Source organism: Marmota flaviventris, chromosome 11 (assembly GCF_047511675.1).
Source record: "Marmota flaviventris isolate mMarFla1 chromosome 11, mMarFla1.hap1, whole genome shotgun sequence".
Taxonomy (NCBI): Eukaryota; Metazoa; Chordata; class Mammalia; order Rodentia; family Sciuridae; genus Marmota; species Marmota flaviventris.
The window spans coordinates 9,225,810-9,244,019 of NC_092508.1; the positions used below are offsets into that span (position 1 = coordinate 9,225,810).

At 43.4% G+C, this 18,210-nt stretch overlaps 1 protein-coding gene across 1 annotated transcript in view; it reads left to right on the forward strand.

Moving 5' to 3' along the window:
* Positions 1 to 18,210, forward strand: part of Dner (delta/notch like EGF repeat containing) — a 291,214-nt gene that overhangs the window by 130,264 nt on the left and 142,740 nt on the right. The window lies entirely within an intron of this gene.

Sequence of the window (18,210 nt, forward strand, 5' to 3'; positions counted from 1 at the left end):
CACACTGGCTGCAGATGGTTCTCCTGAGATTGGATCCAGCACCCTAGGTGGAGAGACTTTCTTGGTTTCACAAAGCAAACCCAAGCTTCATCTTTGTACCGTTAATTCTCCTTTTCTCTTCACTCCATTTGGTTTTCCTCTCCTTCATTCCTTCACTTAAAAAAAACAGTGCATCTTACTTACAAATTAATTTAGAAAAATCGAATGATAAAGAATTACTTTTATGTTTTAAAGATTTTCTTATTAACTCTGGAAAAAAATACCTTATTTTGTAACTAATGTTAGTGAATTTTGGTCCAAATCTTACCCACAGAATTTGATGAAAACATTTTTGAAAAGCCTTCCTCGCTTCCTCCAACTTAGAGACAGCCCTCCTCACGCCTTTGCCAGTTTGTCTTAGCTTTGGCCAGTGCAGATTTCAACTAAGAAAGTAATTTTTTAAATTGCCTCTGTGGAGGCCAAATGCAAGCCTTCTCTCTTCTTCCTAAGGGGGTTGGTTGGAAAAGAGGGAGGGGGAGAGAGGAGGAGAGGAAGAAAGAGGGAGGTGAGAGAGTGGGCAGAGAGGCGGTGGGGGGGGAGCTTCTCTGTGCTAAATATGTCCCTCCCCAGTGGTTTTCTCTCAGAGAAAGAAGGTAATTTTCCAGTTACTCTCTTTTGAAAAATTAAACAAAAAACAGTTCTATTGTTTATTTCTTATTATGAAACTGATATGTGGAAGGAAGAAAAGGAAAACTGAAATTTACTCTGATCGTCTTCCACTGACAGAGTACACCTGTCTTGTGGCATTTTCTTGAAGACACCTTCCTTTGTGTGACAGGCGTGCATACGCCCACACACTTTTTTGGGAAGGAGAACATAATTCATGTATTGTCTTGTTATTAGTTTTTTTTGAACATTTAATGTCTCACTAGCTTTCCTTTATGTTAATAAATGTAAGTCTATAGTGTTCTTCTAATGGTTGGGTGGTGTTCAATTGGCTCCACTTATGATAATTTAGTTACTCAATATGCTATTGTTTAACAGTTAGACCCCCCTCCCTCCCTTCACCTTTTAGACAGTATTTCAAACATGACTATCAACACATCTTTGTGTCTTTTCTGATGGGTTAGATTTCCAGATATGGAATTTGCTGGGTCAAAGGGTTTATATATCTCAATGTCAAATTTTGAAGTATGCTAAGAAATTAACTTTCTGCCCAATTTTCACTCACAATAGCCAGTTTACCAAGGGGGTTGGACACTATTCTTCCTCCCTCAGCTTTTGGCTACTCTGTTCACCGGATTCCACGTGACATTTACACACACGCCGCAGCAGCAACTCCTCACCAATGAGACTTGTGGGCATCTCAAGGAGAGGAGTGGTCATGGCGTGTGTCCCTCAGGAGAGGATGCTACGGTGGCTTCACCACTGCGTGGCATCTGGACTCCACAGTAGTGGTCAGTGCAGCGGCTCCGTGGTATCGCTGCATTTGCACATCAGAGTGGACATGGGTGGGGGCGTGGACACAGTGGCCGCTACTCTCCGGGTCTCTCTCGCGTCCACCTGTTCCAGGGGTGTGTCTTCCACTGCTGTTGTGCGCACCTTTGTGTTTCAGCTGAAATGTCAGTTCCACCTCCTCTGCCCTTCTTTGGCTTTCCCAGCGCACCATCCTGAAGGCAGATATTTCAGTTCCCTTTATCATGGGCTTTCTATGAGGCTGGAATGATTCCGTGAGAATAGGGCAAAGGGTGTTCCAGAAAAGACTAAAATTTGGAAAACCTATCACGGAGGCTTGAGAGAGGAACATTTAGCTTTTATCCTCACAAAATGGGAGCTGTGATTGTTTTTGGCAAAGGTCTTGAGTGGGCTACTCAGAGCAGCAAGTAAATGGTCCAAAGTAGGGGGTGTCAGCAGGGGAGGGGGGTCTAGTTTCCAGTGAGGAATATAAATAATTAGGATGAATTTCAAAAAGACTGCCTTGCTCCGTCATCGACAGTGCTCTCCCTGACATTTGGATTCTGAATGCCACGGTATTTTTGGTTTTCACATGCTTCCTTAGCAAGCCGTTGCTCTTTGAATGCTGTAATTGTGAATTTGACCTACGAAAGTTACATTTGCTGGGTAGACGAATGAGAAATGCTGCTGGGCTACCTCACTACTACTGAGTGGCAGCCTCTGGCACATTACCCTGATAAAGCACAGGGTCCGCATCGTCTGCTCGTCTCTTTACCACCCTGCTTAGCACCAACTGTTGACTAATTTCTCTGCGTAGGACACTGATCTCAGGATTGGAGATACAAAGAAGTATCAGATACAAAGACGCCGGTCTCTGGCTTTGAGAGACTGTGTGTGCCTCCGGCACACAGGATGCACTCATTTTATAACCCAGATGAACCTTGTGGCCACATGACCCGGTCTCGTTGATCAAGGCACATTCAGATAAACGTAGTCGTAGCCCAAACGTGAATGGAAGCACACTAAATCTTCCCTCATCTGTTTGGGGAAATGTGAGTAGGAGTGGGAAAAGTACACTCCTATGTGCAGCAGGATTGGCACCTGCTGTTTAAAATCCTCTCTCCCACTCTCCATGTCTGCTCCCCAGAGTACCCGCCCAGCACCCAGCCTTGGAAGCTTTCTCTTCCTTTCCTCCCCTTTCGGCTCATACGTCAGTGGAGCTTCTTCGTTGTTCGTTCTTCTCTCTGTTGTATCCATGACCTGGATTTGCCACTACAAAGAACTTGACTGGGAACTGACGGCACAAGCGAGCTCTTTCCCCCATAGCTGAAGTAAGGGGATGATTTTAAATGTCCATGTAACAAGTAGTGTCGTTATATGCTCTTGTTCTGTGCCAGGTGTCAGTGATTTTGAGTGACGCTGCACATGAGGAGGTAAAAGAGAAGAGAGTGCATGTTAAATATTGCATGAATTATACAGTCGATTCCAGGACGACATGGATTGTGAAGGGATGAATGATCAGGTGTCAAGGCTTTAGACCTGAGGAATGTCTTGAACTTGGTTGGCCTCAGCCCACAAAGTAGGATGAGAGATGAAGGCATTCGTGAGTGGGGAGCAACAAGGTAGAAGGGAGAAGCACAGGATATTTGCAAATAATAGCATGGTTTGGCTGGGCACATTGGGGTGCATGCTGTGTGGAGGGGTTCTTGTTGGCTTGTAGGCAGTGGAGATCCAGGGTTTTCAGCAGGGGTGGAGGAGCAGGTGGTCATAGTAGCTGTGGTATCGCACGGTGAGTGTTGCGAAGTAGATTTCGATGGTGAAAAAACGTTCAGATCGGGTGGGAGGGGAGCAGAGATCAGGGCAGTGGGTGCCAGGCAGGCCGTGGAGGCAGACTCTCTGGTTATGCTGCGTGAGGGGGAGGCACGGGGAGAGAGAAGACAGAATCACCAGAGACTTGCCGTAGTTTCAAGTGGGTGTGTGGGTCTTATTAACGGGAACGTTACTGAGTTAGAAAGGAAGGGTCTTCCTGTGGGGTTCAGGCTGGATGTGTCTTCCAGACTCAGCAGGAAGTTGGAAATGCTGAGTCTCAATTCAAGGAGGGCGGCCAGGGCCTGGAAATGGAGCCTGGGGAGTCTCCAGCCCGGAGGCCAGACCTGGCACTCCTGGGAAGGGAGGGGGAAAAGAGAAGGGAATTGGGCAGGGCCCTGTGTAGCACAGAGCATGGGAGGAGGGAGCAAGCCAGCCCCGGAGGAGGGAAGATGGAGGTCAAGGGGAGTGGTGTGAGGGCTGGGAGGGGAAGGCAAGTCAGAGAGGGAGTCCCAGGGTTTGAGGCCTCAGGGTCAGACGTGTCTTAAGTGGCCATAACCCAGAGTGTGGCTTCCCTTTCTGAGGAGGCAGGTTCATCCTCTGGTTGGCTGGGCTGGGCCTTAGAATCATCCTTGACTCTTCTTCACTTCCCACAACCATTTATGGGGAAATCGCTTGGGAGCAAACTTCAACATGTCCCACCTGCTCTGTACTAGCCTCCCCCCCCCCCCCCCCGCCCCCCGGACCTCTCTCCTGGGGGCTGTTCGAGCTCCTCCTGCCTGGCCTCCCTGCTCCTACCTCTGGCCCCCAGCTGGGCCACATTTGGGGAGGGCTGTAGCATGTCCTGCCTCTGCTTACAGGTCCTGCAGTGGCTCCCGTCTCCCTCAGAGTGGGCCAAGACGGAGGCCAACAAGCCTGGCATGTCTGCCCCTTTATTCTCTGACCTTGTCTCCTACTCTTTGCCTCTTACTCCCTCCCCTTCTAGAACTTTCCAGGCACCCTCCCCCTTATCTGCTTCCTAACCTTGCATACTTGTCTCCCTGTTGGTCTGAGCACCCTCTTGTCCAACTCCTTCTCTCTTCATGGATGCTCCTAGCACACCTCGCCCCAGACCCCGTTCTTTCTGCACCCATAGAACTTACCACTTCCGAATAGAGAGTGTAATCTCTGTATCTGTTGTCCGTCTCTCCTGCTGGCAGGTAAGCCCCACAGAGGCAGGGAACTTTGTGTTTTGTTTACTGTTGCTGCACAAACATCTAACGCAATGCCTGGTTCATCCTAGAACCCAGTAAATATTGACCGAATGAAGAAATCCCTTGGATTACTGGTAGGTAACAGGGATTATTTTTCTGAATGTGGAAGCTCAATTCAGAGTTGCCTCATGGAAAACAACCCAAAGCTGCAAGCAGAGGTGGTGGGTGAGACTTGTGTGCAGTTGACTGATTTGGTTTCAGTTCACAGCCAACTTTAATAGAGGGGTCTTCTGTGAGAAAATGATAGCACTCTGGAACATCTGGCTTTGACTTGTGTCTCAGACCTTATTTTACCAAATACTTGGTTGAGATACATAGATGCACTTGCTTATGTCCATCTGTCCACCATATATAGATACCCATGTGCACAGGTGTGCCATATGTGTGTATACTTATGCAAAGGTACATGTTCCTGCAAATATGTGGAGTGGCAGGGATGTACTTCCATGTACAGATCCCTTGGATACCTAGGGGCATGGGCATGTACACACCCACGATTCAAAAGATTTATATAGGTAGAGCATGTGTGACTGTGTAGGTCACTAGAGGTGTGTAAGAGAGGGCAATTGATCTGGAAAAAAAAGTTTTGAAATTGGAAATAATGCCAGTCTTTTTGTGGTAAATATAATATAAATAGCTATTGTTCATGAATACAAACCAATCAGCCAGTTAACAAATTAATTGACTATTAATGATTTAGTTTTATTTTAAAGTCTTTCCTTTAGAATACTAATGTGTGGTTGCCTTCTACAAAAAAGCCTGATTCTAAAGCCTTTTTCCCACCCCAGGAGCCTGGTCTTGCCTCCTCTGGTAACAGGAGGCCTTTACCAAACATTAGAATTAGAATTAGCATTAGAAATAGAACCCAGAAAATAATGAGATCCACTTGATATATTTGATATATTTTTTCTTCCTTTAGAATGTGAATCAAGGTTCAATTGTGTTTCATTTTGTTTTGGGGCCCCCACCTTACATTCTGTGAGTCCTGTTGGGTATTCCAGCAGTGAACGCAACCTCTTCAAAGTCGGTGGGGGGATTTGGACTATAAAGGCTGTAAGGAGAGGATAGAATTTTTAATTTGCCGAATTGACCATTACAGAAAGAATCAATGATCAGATAGAGGTCCCAAGACTTTTGTAAAGACTGAAACATAAATAAAATCTGTTCTGGGCAGATAAGGGAAACCCTTTTCAGCCCAATGAGCTGATGGTCACATTAAATTAAAGAATTTAATTTCGAGAGAGAGTCAGCTGGGAGCAGGGACAATCGGTAACGCATTCTTTCTTGGTAAGCCGTCCATGCAGGGTTGGTGCTGATGGTGTGGTCTGCAGCAGGGCACAGTCTGGAGTGACACTTTCCGCCTAAATTGGTCTGGGGCTCTGCGTCCAGGTGTCCCCTGGCTGGGGCTAAGCTGCTCTGTGGTGGGAATGGTTCGTGATTTCTGCCTCCACTGAAGCCGTTTGCTGGTCTGTTCTCATTGCTACCAGCTTTCTTTCCGTGCGTCGCTCTCCTGTCCTCACATTTGTGGTTGGCACTTTTACCTGCACTCCCGTGTACATGTTTTCACGTCTTCCTCCCTCCTTCTCCAAGATGCTTTTCAAGCCTTGACTGTGAGCCAGGCACCATCTTGGCACTAGAAGAAGTCAAAGATCTTTGTCCTGGGGCATCTTGCATTTTAGTGGGACAACAAATATTAATGAAATAATTAATTACACGAGTAAATAGAAAATCATAATTATGATCACCGCACTGTACAATGACTGGAATTGATGACAAAAATTTGATGTGACTTTTGGAGGTGTGTGGGGGTCAACCTTGAAGAAAGAGGGTCAGGCTGAGTCATCAACTAGGCAATGGGAAAACCCTTCCAGACAGAAAGTTGGACCTGTGTGTGCAAAGGCCCTGCATCTGAGAGAGCACCTACCGTCAGAAGAGCCATGAGGGCGCAGCTCAGAGAGTAAGCAGGAAAGCAGAGGAGACATGCTAAGGAGTAGGCTGAGTTAGATGTCAGACTTGTAAGAAGGAAGTCATTCCCAAGTCAAGAGCTTCTGGACAAGGCCACAGGCTTTCGGGGGAGTTGGTACATCCGTGTGTGTCTTGGTGCCTAAGTAACAGTTTATTCAATGAACTCTGTGGGCAATTCTAGCATTTGTGAGCCAGGTGGGAGGGGGGCTGAGTGGCAGAGACCTTTCTGGGGCTCCAGCAGGTGGATCAGATAGGGAAGGCTGCCTGGGAGGTCTTCAAGCCTGAGGCTGAGGGTGAGCAGCTCTTGGAATGAGAATACTAATGGGAACTAGAAATAACCCAGGCTGAATCAGGCTTGACCTCCCCAGACCTCTGCATCTTTTTCCCCTCTGATATCATGGCGCCACTGGGACTTTGTTGCAGGACACTGGTTAGTTCTATTTTTAGTGCAGTAAATTCATGCCCTGAAAAATAAAGTTGTGATGCATAATTCAAGAAGGCAGTGCGTCTTAAATTAGAAATCTCACCAAACATTTGTAAATTCAGGTAATTTCTTTCCTGTGACCTTGAAGTTACCGGACACCATGTGGGTGACCATCTGAACTTGGACTTTTGAATTGAAGCAGAGCAAAGAGCTTCTAATGGAACAAAGACAATGGAAAGATCATGTTCACAGCGCTGGCAAGAGCCAGGAAGATAAACATGGCAAGCAGCACCTTTTCATGTGAGCTCATCTGAAGGCCTGGTTCCCTGGCTCCCTTAGGTTTATGAGGTCATCTGCAGCCCCATTGGGTGTGCATTTATAATCTCCTGTTCCCCTCATGTCAGCACAGAGATGTGATGAATTATTTTGGCATTCATAGTAATGCCATTAATCAGGAGGCATTCATTGGATATTAATGACTGGACATGGTGGGCAATTATATATGAGCACTACAGTAATTTAGCAATTGATTTTCTAGTATTTGGTGAGTTGAAACTACACTAATGGAAGATTAAGTGATATAATTCTAACTGATTGTGAAAGGGTGATCAAATATACATTGAAAAAGAGATTAAATAAACAAAGAATTGTAATTGCACATTCTGTGTGAGCCAAAAAAATTTCAAAAGAAAATGCAAATTATTCTTCATGTTCTACCAATGAGCTTTCAGGAAATAGCATTAAAAAAGTATCCAATTATGATGCGGTGAGGAAACATTTTTGCTAAATGGAGGTTATTTAATGTCAGAAATAGGCACATGGAGATAGTTAAGAGGTCTAATGTCAATTGTTCTTCAAAAAGGGATTTTATAATTAAAATATTTTATACCTTTATGCTCATTAAACTATCAGTCTTTCTTGTATTAGTTGCTTGTTATACTTAAAAAAAAAACTCTTAAGTTCTATGGGTGTTTTTTCACATTTTTTTTTACAACTTTAAGTAAGGCTTAGTGTAGGCTTTTGAAATAGCCTAGATATGAATTATTCAAAGTGGCAGAGAGTCAAAGCCATTTTCTTCCCATTATGATTGTAAGAGATACTTTGATTTGGATATTATTTTTAAATTCCAGCAATAATTTTAAATAGTAGCTATCATTTAAAAATAATTCCATTTCAAAGGTCCGGTTTGAGAGAGTTGCATAGGGGCCTCTGGAGTGACCTTCTTGCTAGCATGTGGCATGCTTTTTTTGGGGGGGACACACTTCCAGAGATTTTTCCTCAGATTTACACAATCCTAAGCTCCCTTTAGGATCCGCAGTAGCCTGAAGTCTCTCTCAATCAGGTTAATTAGGAGGGAATTTTGGGGTGATAAGTTCACAAGGGTGGAAACTCCATGAATTGGATTAGCAGGCTCCCATCCCCCTTTTGCCCCTCTGCAAGGAGATGGCCATTGTGAACCAGGCAGGGTGGGCCCTCACCAGACAGCAGCTTTGACAGTGCCTTGGACTTCACAGAGAAATGAACTTCTGTTGCTTGAAGGCTAACAGCTGGTGATGGTCTTTCAGGAGAGCACAGGTCTCATTTTTAAATATATACACATGCTTATGTATTTATTGGATTTGCATTATATATTCCAATGTGTGTCCAAATACATATATGTTTATTTTAACATGTGTTTGAGTCTTATAGATTGCTATAATCACAGTCACACGTCACATTGTGATGTTTTGGTAAACAGTGGGCAGCAAACACAGTGGTGGTCCGTGAGGTGGTGATGGAGCCGGAAACTTCCCATCACCTGGTGTTTGGGGTGATGCTGTGTAGACAGACCTACTGCACTGCCGTGGTGTCAGGTGTGGCACATGCACACAATGCTTGGTAATGGCAGCAGCTGGCTATGTGATTGGTACGTGTATCATTATTTTAGGGTGAACTTCTACTTATTAAAAACATACTCTTCTGTGGGATGGTCTGCCAAGCTGTGCCGTGGCAGCCTTGTATCTGTGTGTGCCGTGTCTCTGGGTTGCCTGGTTTTCTCTTGTGTTGATCTCACCTTGTGCTGTTGCAGAGCTCATCTAGAATGGGTATTTGTTGCTGCTGCAGCTGCTGGTGGGGCAATGGTGAGGGTGCTTATGTTGACGGCGTTGGGGGTGCCTGCACTTCTTTACCACAGAAGACTTTTCATCAGTCCGAGAAATAGGGGGTGTTATTATCTCTATTTCAGAAAAAAGGAATCCAGGCTGCATGCTCCATTCCCTGTCCAATAAATGGTGAGCCACTATGGCGGTCAGCCCTGCTTTGAAAATGCTAAGGAAGAGCAAGGAGTGGGCATAATGGAGTTAGCATCTTGTGACTGTGACATGAGATTGTGGTTGAAAGATGATTCTTTCTGCATTGGGTGGCTGACGTGGTGGGATGGCACAGGAGGGAGGGTTCCATATGGTTTCTTTGCTGGCTTGTATTGGTTCTGGTACAGGCTAAGCTGTTGCAATAAAGGTAGCTCGAGTTAAACAAGTTACAGATTAATTTCTCCCTCATGGAACAGTCTGGAAGTGATGGGTCTAGGACATATAGGTTCCATCTCTGCAGTCAAACTGTCACTTTGGACATCATCAGTAGGAAAGGGGAAGGGCAGGGGACACAAGCTCGGTCCTCCTCCACCATCACTGCCCTGAGTCCTTGAGGAGGAGCTTAATCTCCAGCTGCATGGCTCATTCCCTAGCAGAAACCCTAATCCCGTTCTTAAGGAATGTGGGAGAATGGAGGCCATCAGTCTAATTGGCAGCTGGCCATCACTCTCACAGTTCTTGGGTCTGACTTAGGACGAGCAATTCAGTCTTGTATAAATGGCCAAAGGAGTGAGGTACGGTGAAGACCTTCCTGAAAAGAAACAGCTCAAATGCAGCCTGTGGGCAGGTGACCCTCTGCGTGGGAACAGGGCTTTCCTTGGGAGATGTGCGGAACGCCAGTATCAGACTCTCCATCTACATTTTTTGTTAATTTTTAAGCCTATCTTTTGATATTGAATCTTCAGAGTTTTCTCTGCAGTACGAATAGACAGCCAGCTGTGGAGAGGCTGACAATTTGCTACCAAGGAAGGTAGTTGTTAAGATCACAGTATTTGACAGCAACATTTGTTGAGAATAACTCAATCTATCTTTGAGTGATAGCGAGTCAATTGAATTTTTTTTTCTAGAAATTCTTTACATTATCCTTAAACTCTTATTCTTTAAAGCGAATAATATTACTTAATTTTAATTTCCATAGTCATTGGCTAAATGTAATCTACCTGATGATTTAAATGACTGACAAAGGTAAAAATGTTTGCTGTTATGTGCCCCTCTGTCTCCTAATTCAGAAAGCATTTTTGGCTATACCTTACTCAAGAGATCCTATATGGGAAAAATTGCCAAAAAAGCAATTTACTCCCTTTAAGCTTCAAAGCTTGCAAGTAAGCAAGCAGCCACTACTATCATCCCCATCTTTTAGATGGAAAAAAAAACAAAAAACAACAACCTTGGTTTCTTAAAGGCAAAAAGATCCTCACGATGTCCTGGGTAGTGGTGGGGCCATGCTGGTTCTCCAGTGAACAAGGTTTACTTGTATCTGTGCATAGTGTCTTGGCATCTTCACCTCCTGGTCTGGACAGTGCTCTGCATAATTGTGGTCAGAGGGCAGCTGAGTTCCTGTGGCTGAGGGGAGCCAGTAAGCCTCGTTTTATTAGCATGCTGCCCGATGCTTGGTCTTAGCTCAAATTTGCTCCAGGACTCTTTTGCCCCTGATATGACATTGTCAAAACACAATTTATTTCTCAGGGTTTGCTTCCCAGGCCCCAAGTATTGGGTCCTAAATCCAGGGGTGTTCTGCCCGGCTTATCAGGCTTTGTGCTAACCCTCACCCTACCTTCTTGAGGAATTGGCTCAGGTGCGCTGGTTCACCCTGCTTCTGTGGAACAAGAAGTGGGGGTCACAGTGTTTGCCTTCTGGAAGCCCAGGTTAAAGCAAAAGCCCTGGTCTTCAGCTGGAGCTGAAATCTGTAATATTTGAAAGCCTTCTGGCCTATCTGGTGCCAGTCATGGGACTTCCCTGGACTGCAAGCCATTTTTATAGGTAATAGGTCTATGTCTTAATAGGAAAACTTGGCCTGGTCTGTTTCCAGAGCCCACTGCTCAAGAATTTAGGGTTGGAATTTTTATTTTCCATGTATGCTTTCCCTTTAACAGGAAAGAAAATGGTCATTAGCCAAACGACTGAAGTGAGATGTGCAAATCCCATTTGCTATTAATCCCAATGAGGTGTTAACTACAAAGTCCATTTAAGACTCTTTAGCATTAATATTAAAGAAGATAAGCAGTAGAATAAGCAGCTAATGGCCTGCAGCCAGTCCTGTGTGCTTTAATTGATGCTTGACCACTGGATTCCAAAGACGATGACTGGACCCTCTTCCATTGGCTTCTCATTTGCACAGAGGGAGGTGGGTTTGGCAAAGTCACTGTTTTAAAAGGATTGTAATGATTGCGGAACATTTTGTTACTGTGTTAATGAACACCCCTTGGAGTTGTGGGTAAGAGCAGATCATGCATATTTGTGTGGATGAGTAGGAAAGTAGGGGAGGGGAAATGGGGAGAGAGAAGGAAGCCCAAGTTTTTATTTGTCGCCATAACTAGCTACTTGAAGGTGTTAACAGATCCCTGGGTAATCTTTGCAGAAAGTTTTCTCTCATTACAGTTTTAAAAGTCCTTAGGGAAATCACTCAGTTTTGTCGCAAATGGAGACGTGTCTCTCCAGTCCCTCCCACCCTCCCTTTTCTCTTTCTTTCCCACCTTCTAAATGCTGAGTTGAACTCTGTAGAGTCCTTGAGACAATTTTCTTTTTTATGGAGCAAGTCCCCCTCTTTAGTGCTAATGTTATCAAAGTTCTAACATGTAGTTTATGTGTCTATCTATCTATCTACCTATCTATTTTTTTTCTTTTCTTTGTAAGGTAAAAATGTTGTCTTTTCTTACCAACTTCATTATGGAAAAATCACATAGCTGTTTGTTTTAGTTCATTTCTCTAGTATGGTGATGGTCTGATATCTGTGGGAAACTGAGTTTAAATTGTGAATATTGGGCTTTAGACTAAAGTTTGGTTCTGGGCCCGGTTCTTTCTTTCCTCCTTTCCTATGTGCACTTTTCCTGTTCCAGTTATTTTAATCCCACCCATATTCAGATGAACATGTTTCTAATTACCAGGGCCCTGTGCCCAGCTACCACTCCGACTGCTCCATTTGAGGGTCTCACAGCCATTTCAAATGTCAGATGTTCACAGTGGAAATCTTGATCCGCTTGCCCTCTGCAACTATCCCCGAGGTTGTTTAAATGATATAGGATTCCTTACTTTCCCTCATATCTACATCTAGACTACATGAAAATCTTGCATCTTCCTCTGAAGTGAGATCTTTGAAAGAACACAAGTCATGAGTTATTCCCTGCCTCAAACTCCTCAGTGGATTCCCATTGTGCTTGCCATGGAATGAGCTCTGCTGAGCTTCACGAGGCCCCTGTGATCTGGCTCCATCTGCTTCTCTAACCTCGTCCAGGGTGCTGGTCTTTGGGGTCCATCTGACTCACTGACCCCCTCGGCTTTCTTCACTGACCCTAAATGCTTTTTCCCATGGGCGCGCCACAAACATCTGCTCAATTTTGCGTGAATGAATGCAAATCTCCCTCCACCCTATGCTGCTGTCCCCTCCACCAGGCCACTGTCCCTGCCCTCACCCAGGACACAGGGCAGAATTTAGGGTTGGAATGCAGGCTCTGTCCATTTAGAGTGACTTGGTCTTTCAGTCTCATAATCAGGATCACACCCTTCGGACTCTATATGATTATGACTTAGTTTATTCATGATAGTGTTCAAAGGACTCAATGTCAAATTTTGTAACAAAAGGTATGAATGAGTTCCTGGTATTTTTGACAGATAGCCTATGTTTTTTTCTTTCTCCATTTTTACTTTACTTGTTCTCCTGATTAGCATTTCTCCCTCTTTCATCTCACTCAGTATGGATCTGAGGACTTGATTTCCTTTTACTTTTTCTCTACCCAGTTCTTCTCCCTCCTTCCTTCTTTCTTTTATAAAATCTTCTCTTTCTCTTTCTTGCTTTTAATTTAAACTGGGCTTTAGTTGAAGTGACTTCACCATTGCCCATGCAGCACCAGTTCTTTAGTCATTGAAAAGACGCAGAAAATGCAGGTGTTGGCAGATCCTGTTCTGAAGCAGCTCTGGAATCCACAGCATCATCCTGGCCCCTTGGTGCCCGTGTTTCTCTGGCTGTGGGCCTTCAACTCTGAATGTGATGTCAAGCCTTTCTGTTCAGGACTCGTGCAACATACCTCGATTTCATACCATTAAGGGGGGAAAACACAGTGCCCCATGTTTCTAATAAGTGTGTTAGAAGTGTTCATTGGTTTTGGGAGGGATGTCAAAGAAATCACACTGGCTTTTCAACAATGCTGGAACCATCACTTATAAAGCCCCTAGAACTCCCTTCTTTTGAATGAATTCTATTTTATGTCAGATTCTTCCTGCTGCCCTTCAAAGGGGCACAGTTCCCACTCTTGGCACGTGGAATTTCCTTAGGGCACTTTGCTCTGACCTGCAGCTGTTGGATGAAAGTGAAATTTGACCGTGTTCCTTTTCCTTATGAAGAAACCCCACATTTCCCCCTAGATGCCATCAAAGGCAGATGAAATGATCACTGAAATTAACACTTAGCTGGGAGGGGCCCCCAGACATTGCCCTCATCATGTGAAAAATACCTTGCTGAAAATAATGGGCTTGTCCTACTGACTCAGTTTCGAGGCTTTAAGGAACAATTGGGAATTACCTGGTGATGGTGACATGATGCTGCAAAGTAGTTTGAGAAGAATATGGATTTTTTTTTTAGAAAACAGGAATTGCAAAGCTTTATTTAACCTATTTTGTCCCATCATCCCAGATATGGAACCCCTATAAAAACTTAAATTGAGCAATAAATATACCACTTATGGAAACTTTGAAATAATTATGAAGTTTGCAGAATCAAAAATTTGGGGGATTTCATGGGTTAAAGAATTGCCCTCATCATAAATTTAAAACCTGAGGAAGCTTCTTCCTTCCTTCATCCCACCAAAAGAGTTCATAAATAAGGATGGCAAGGAAAGTCCTTTATTCAAGAAGATGGTTTTTTAATAGGTGAAAGATGATGTCCATGGGCATCAGTCCAACCTCCAACAGGCAGCTTGATCCTCAGGCAGCCAGAGTGTGGGGCTGGTAGCTCACCTTACCTTCTAGAATGCATTACGTGGTCCCTATATTTAATCAGGAGAGACGAAATTTCATGAATTGTTTAATAGGGAATTTTAAGACCCAAACACTCAGGGTTTTATTAAATAAATACAGTTAACATAGACATCTTTTTCAGAGTTGTATCCAAGAACTTCAGACACTTACATGAGCTGGAGAATATAAACATTGTCTAAATACCAGAGTCACTGGATTTCAAACATGGAAAGGATAAGATGTACTTTCAGAGGCTCATATGGATACTTCTGGTTCAAGGTGGTTGTTGCCTTAATAATAGTCGTACTTACATGACTTAGGTCAGGTTTTCTACCAGACCCATGGTTCTTAACTGAAAGCAGACATCAGAATTACTTAGGGAATATTTTTCCAAAACGTGACTGCCCGGGACGCTTCCTACACCCCTGATTCTGAGTCATGAGGGCTGGAATCTGGGAACATGTGCTTCAAAAAAGCCCCTGCAAATTTTTGAAGGCACTAGTTTCACCACACTATTTAAAAACACTACTTTTGACTGAAGTTGGAGTGGCTGAAACCCTTAGTGGTCGTGACTCATCTTTGTGTCTGCTGTGGTGCCTTATGTATAGAAGGGAGCTCAGTAAAAGTTTATTAAGGAAATGAAACAAATTACCTAGAAAACTACACCTTGTATATTTTAAACTATGCACTCGTTTGAATTATTGCCAATTATTACCAGCTTAAGTAAATTGAATAGTTGAATAGAATTTTTAAAATTATCACCTTTGGAAGGAAGACGTTTTTACATGATGATAGGGCACAATGTGGTCTAAATGCTTAGTGAATAGATGATATAAATTTTTAAGATAATTTAATGTGAAGCCAGATAACAATGCAAAGTTATGAAAAACACTTTTATAATCTCTGATATCTGTTTTTATCTCTATTATTTTATGTGTAAAAATGTCATTTGGAGTAGGATCCTTGGTAGCATCCTGACCTTCTACCAGGCTCCATTTCTCTACTATCTTTAGCTGGGAAACTGGAATGTGTGCATTCAAATGACTGCTGTTCTTCAAAGTGGACATATTGGGTGATAGACATTCTGGAAACTTCTCTTTGGCAGCTGTCTTACATGTACCTGTGTCTCAACTTCCTGCTCCCTGTGTCTGTAAGACTTGTCCTTTGCCATTGAGGAAGCTTCAGTGTAGGTGGCACAATAAGAAACCACCAAGATGGAAGGTACTGAGGGACTGGTATGTGACATCATAGTCCTGAGCATGGATGGACACGGGATGGCTCAGAGTGCGCGGCAACACTGAGGAAAACTCAGGAATAAGGTGTGCTCTGAGCTGGATCTCAGTGGCTATGAGACTGGGGAAGGAGTATCCCAGGCAGCAGAGGAATCGTGAGATGGTTACCGAGTTGGGTGAGTGTTTGTACACGGTGCAGACGTTATAAGGGAAATAGAAAGCTCTCAGAAGAGGACCTTTTGTGTAGACTTCCATTTCCTTCCTTCCCAAAGCCAGTTTACAATACAGGTTTCAACAGGAGATCCCAGGAAGAAAGCTCCTGCTCCCCAGGACACTGGGCGTAGGGGACCATATTGTCCCTCTGCCTGGGACAGTCTTACTGCTTTTACTTTATGCTTGTGTAATTATAAAGCACACTCCTTATAGTTTGGGAAAGAGTCCCAGTTTGGCAAAGAATGCCATAGCCACCTCCACATTTAGGGTTATTATCCCTATTTAATGTGTGAGAAAATGTGGGCTCAGAGGGGCATGACTTGTTTAAAATCTTTCCCAAATCCTTTTTAACATGTCGTCTTAAGCACCTTTTGTGGGGAAAGCAGAAGCCTCCCTCTTAGATAATCAAGGTGTTACTAATCCCGTTGTTCCCGTAAGTTCAAGGCTAGTTAAAGGCACAGCTGTATCTTCTTCCTTCAGCCCAAGGAGAGTCAGGGTAAATGTCTTGTCCCAAAGCCCCAGTGATGGGAGTTGAGGGGTCCTGGGGACCCAAGATAAGCCTAAAAATAGAGTTGTTTGTCTTGGGTAATTTTCTATTTTCTCAACTAGCACATGGTTCATAGGAGACATTAGAATACACACCGTACAGATTGAAGCAGGGAGGAAACTGGTGGCCTTTCACAGGTGGTTTTCCTGGAGGACCTGGGCTGCCTAGGAACCCACCTGCACGGGGCTGACAGCCAGTGTGGACAGGTGGACAGGTCAGGTCCTCATTGAGCTCCTTGGGCTTCTCCTTGGCGGGCTCCCTTCACCAGGGTTTAGTCTTCTGGTTTGTTCCATTTGGGGCTTTATCCCTATCCTCTGGTCTCCTGTCTACTGCTCCCGTATGTCCCTCTGCTTGGTGCCCATGAGATGACATCTTTGCTAGGCCTTCTTTTCTCCATCAGTGGTCTCTCAGTCTGTCTTTGGGAAGGGGAAACTCGTCTTCCTGACTCTGTATGGCATCTGAGGAACTGGCTTCGCTTAGAGAAGGCCTGACTGAATGCTCAGGAAACAAGGAGGTGGAACCCAGAGACTAACTTCCCATAGCTGCAGGGAGCAGTTCTGGGAACTAGAGGACTTCTTCCCCATTCCTGCTGACCCACTGGTGCTGAAGGGATCTCTAGGAACCCACATAGCAGAATCCCAAACCAAAGACCCCAGAGAGCATGGGTTCCCTTCATCCCTCAATTCAAGGGATTTCTTCACATTTAAAATATGAAAAGTGAACCCTAATGTGTCATGCACTACTGAATAAATCTATGATAATGACCTTTGGGAATATACAGCACCCAAGGATTTCTAAGCTGAGGACATTGGAACTATTTGGAAAGTTGTTAATTTCTTGTTAACAGAAGCAACATGTTCTGAAGTGACCACCAGTTAATGAGATGATGCTACTTGCATGCAAACAAGGCGACTTAACATGGGTCTTATTTCTTATTCAGTTTGTTATCATTATTTTAATGCAATGTACTTAATGAACAAATGAGATTCCTCACATAAGGACCTTGATGCAGTGAGGGGGAAAGAGCTCAAAAAGGATAGAGAAGGTAACCACAAAATCATCTGGGGACTGTGTATCCTAGGTGTTGGGATACTATTTTTCTAGCCCATCAAATCCTGTTTGCAGTTGGGATGCCTAATTATAATAAATAATATTAAAAAATTTAGTTAAATAATATTTTAGATATACATGAAACTATAGAAATGGATACAGGGCTACTTTATACACAAGATTTAATATACATTTTGTGTGTTTTCTTTATATATTATTAATAGAGAAATAGTATCTATACAGTCAGAGGTGCCCTCCTTTCCCACCCTGTTTCCCTCTCTCCTTCTTTTGATGTTGGTTTGTTTCTTTCCGTACATCTTATATACTTTTACTGTGTATGTATGTTATGTTGACATAGCAGTAAGCACTTATCACTGCTATGTAGGTTTTAATATTTACGTAAATACAAATAATGTTTCAAAAAGCAAGTGGCAAAAGAATTCCTTGTATATTTTGGCAGTTAATCATTTGCTGGCTTTATGCATTGTAAATTTTATTTCTAAGCCGGTGTCTAGTCTACCACATTTATTTATGGCTATTTATATACAATTTAAATTCACAGAAAGCTAAATTGATTGATTTATTTTTATGGGTTATTATTTTGTATCTTATTTAAGGAATATCCTACCCCAAGATCAGTGAAATAGCTTTCTATGTTTTCCACTTGGAGTTTTAAATTTTTTTGCTTCATGTTTAGCTCTTTAAGCTATCTAGATTTATTTTTAATGTGTGGTGTGAGGTAGGGATTCAAATGCAGTTTTTTTTTTTAACCTGGTAATGGAATTCATTTCAGTTGGCCTAAAAATTATTTTCTCTCCTGTTTTCCCCACTTATTTTTGATGCCATCTTGGTACTAAAAATCTTTTGGCATAAAAATACCTATGGGCATAGCTTCATAGTATTGAGGCTCTTGGAGTTGATCTTATTCTTGAACATCATTGATTATGGGGTATTGAGTATCTTGTCAAATTCATGAGTTTTATTTTGT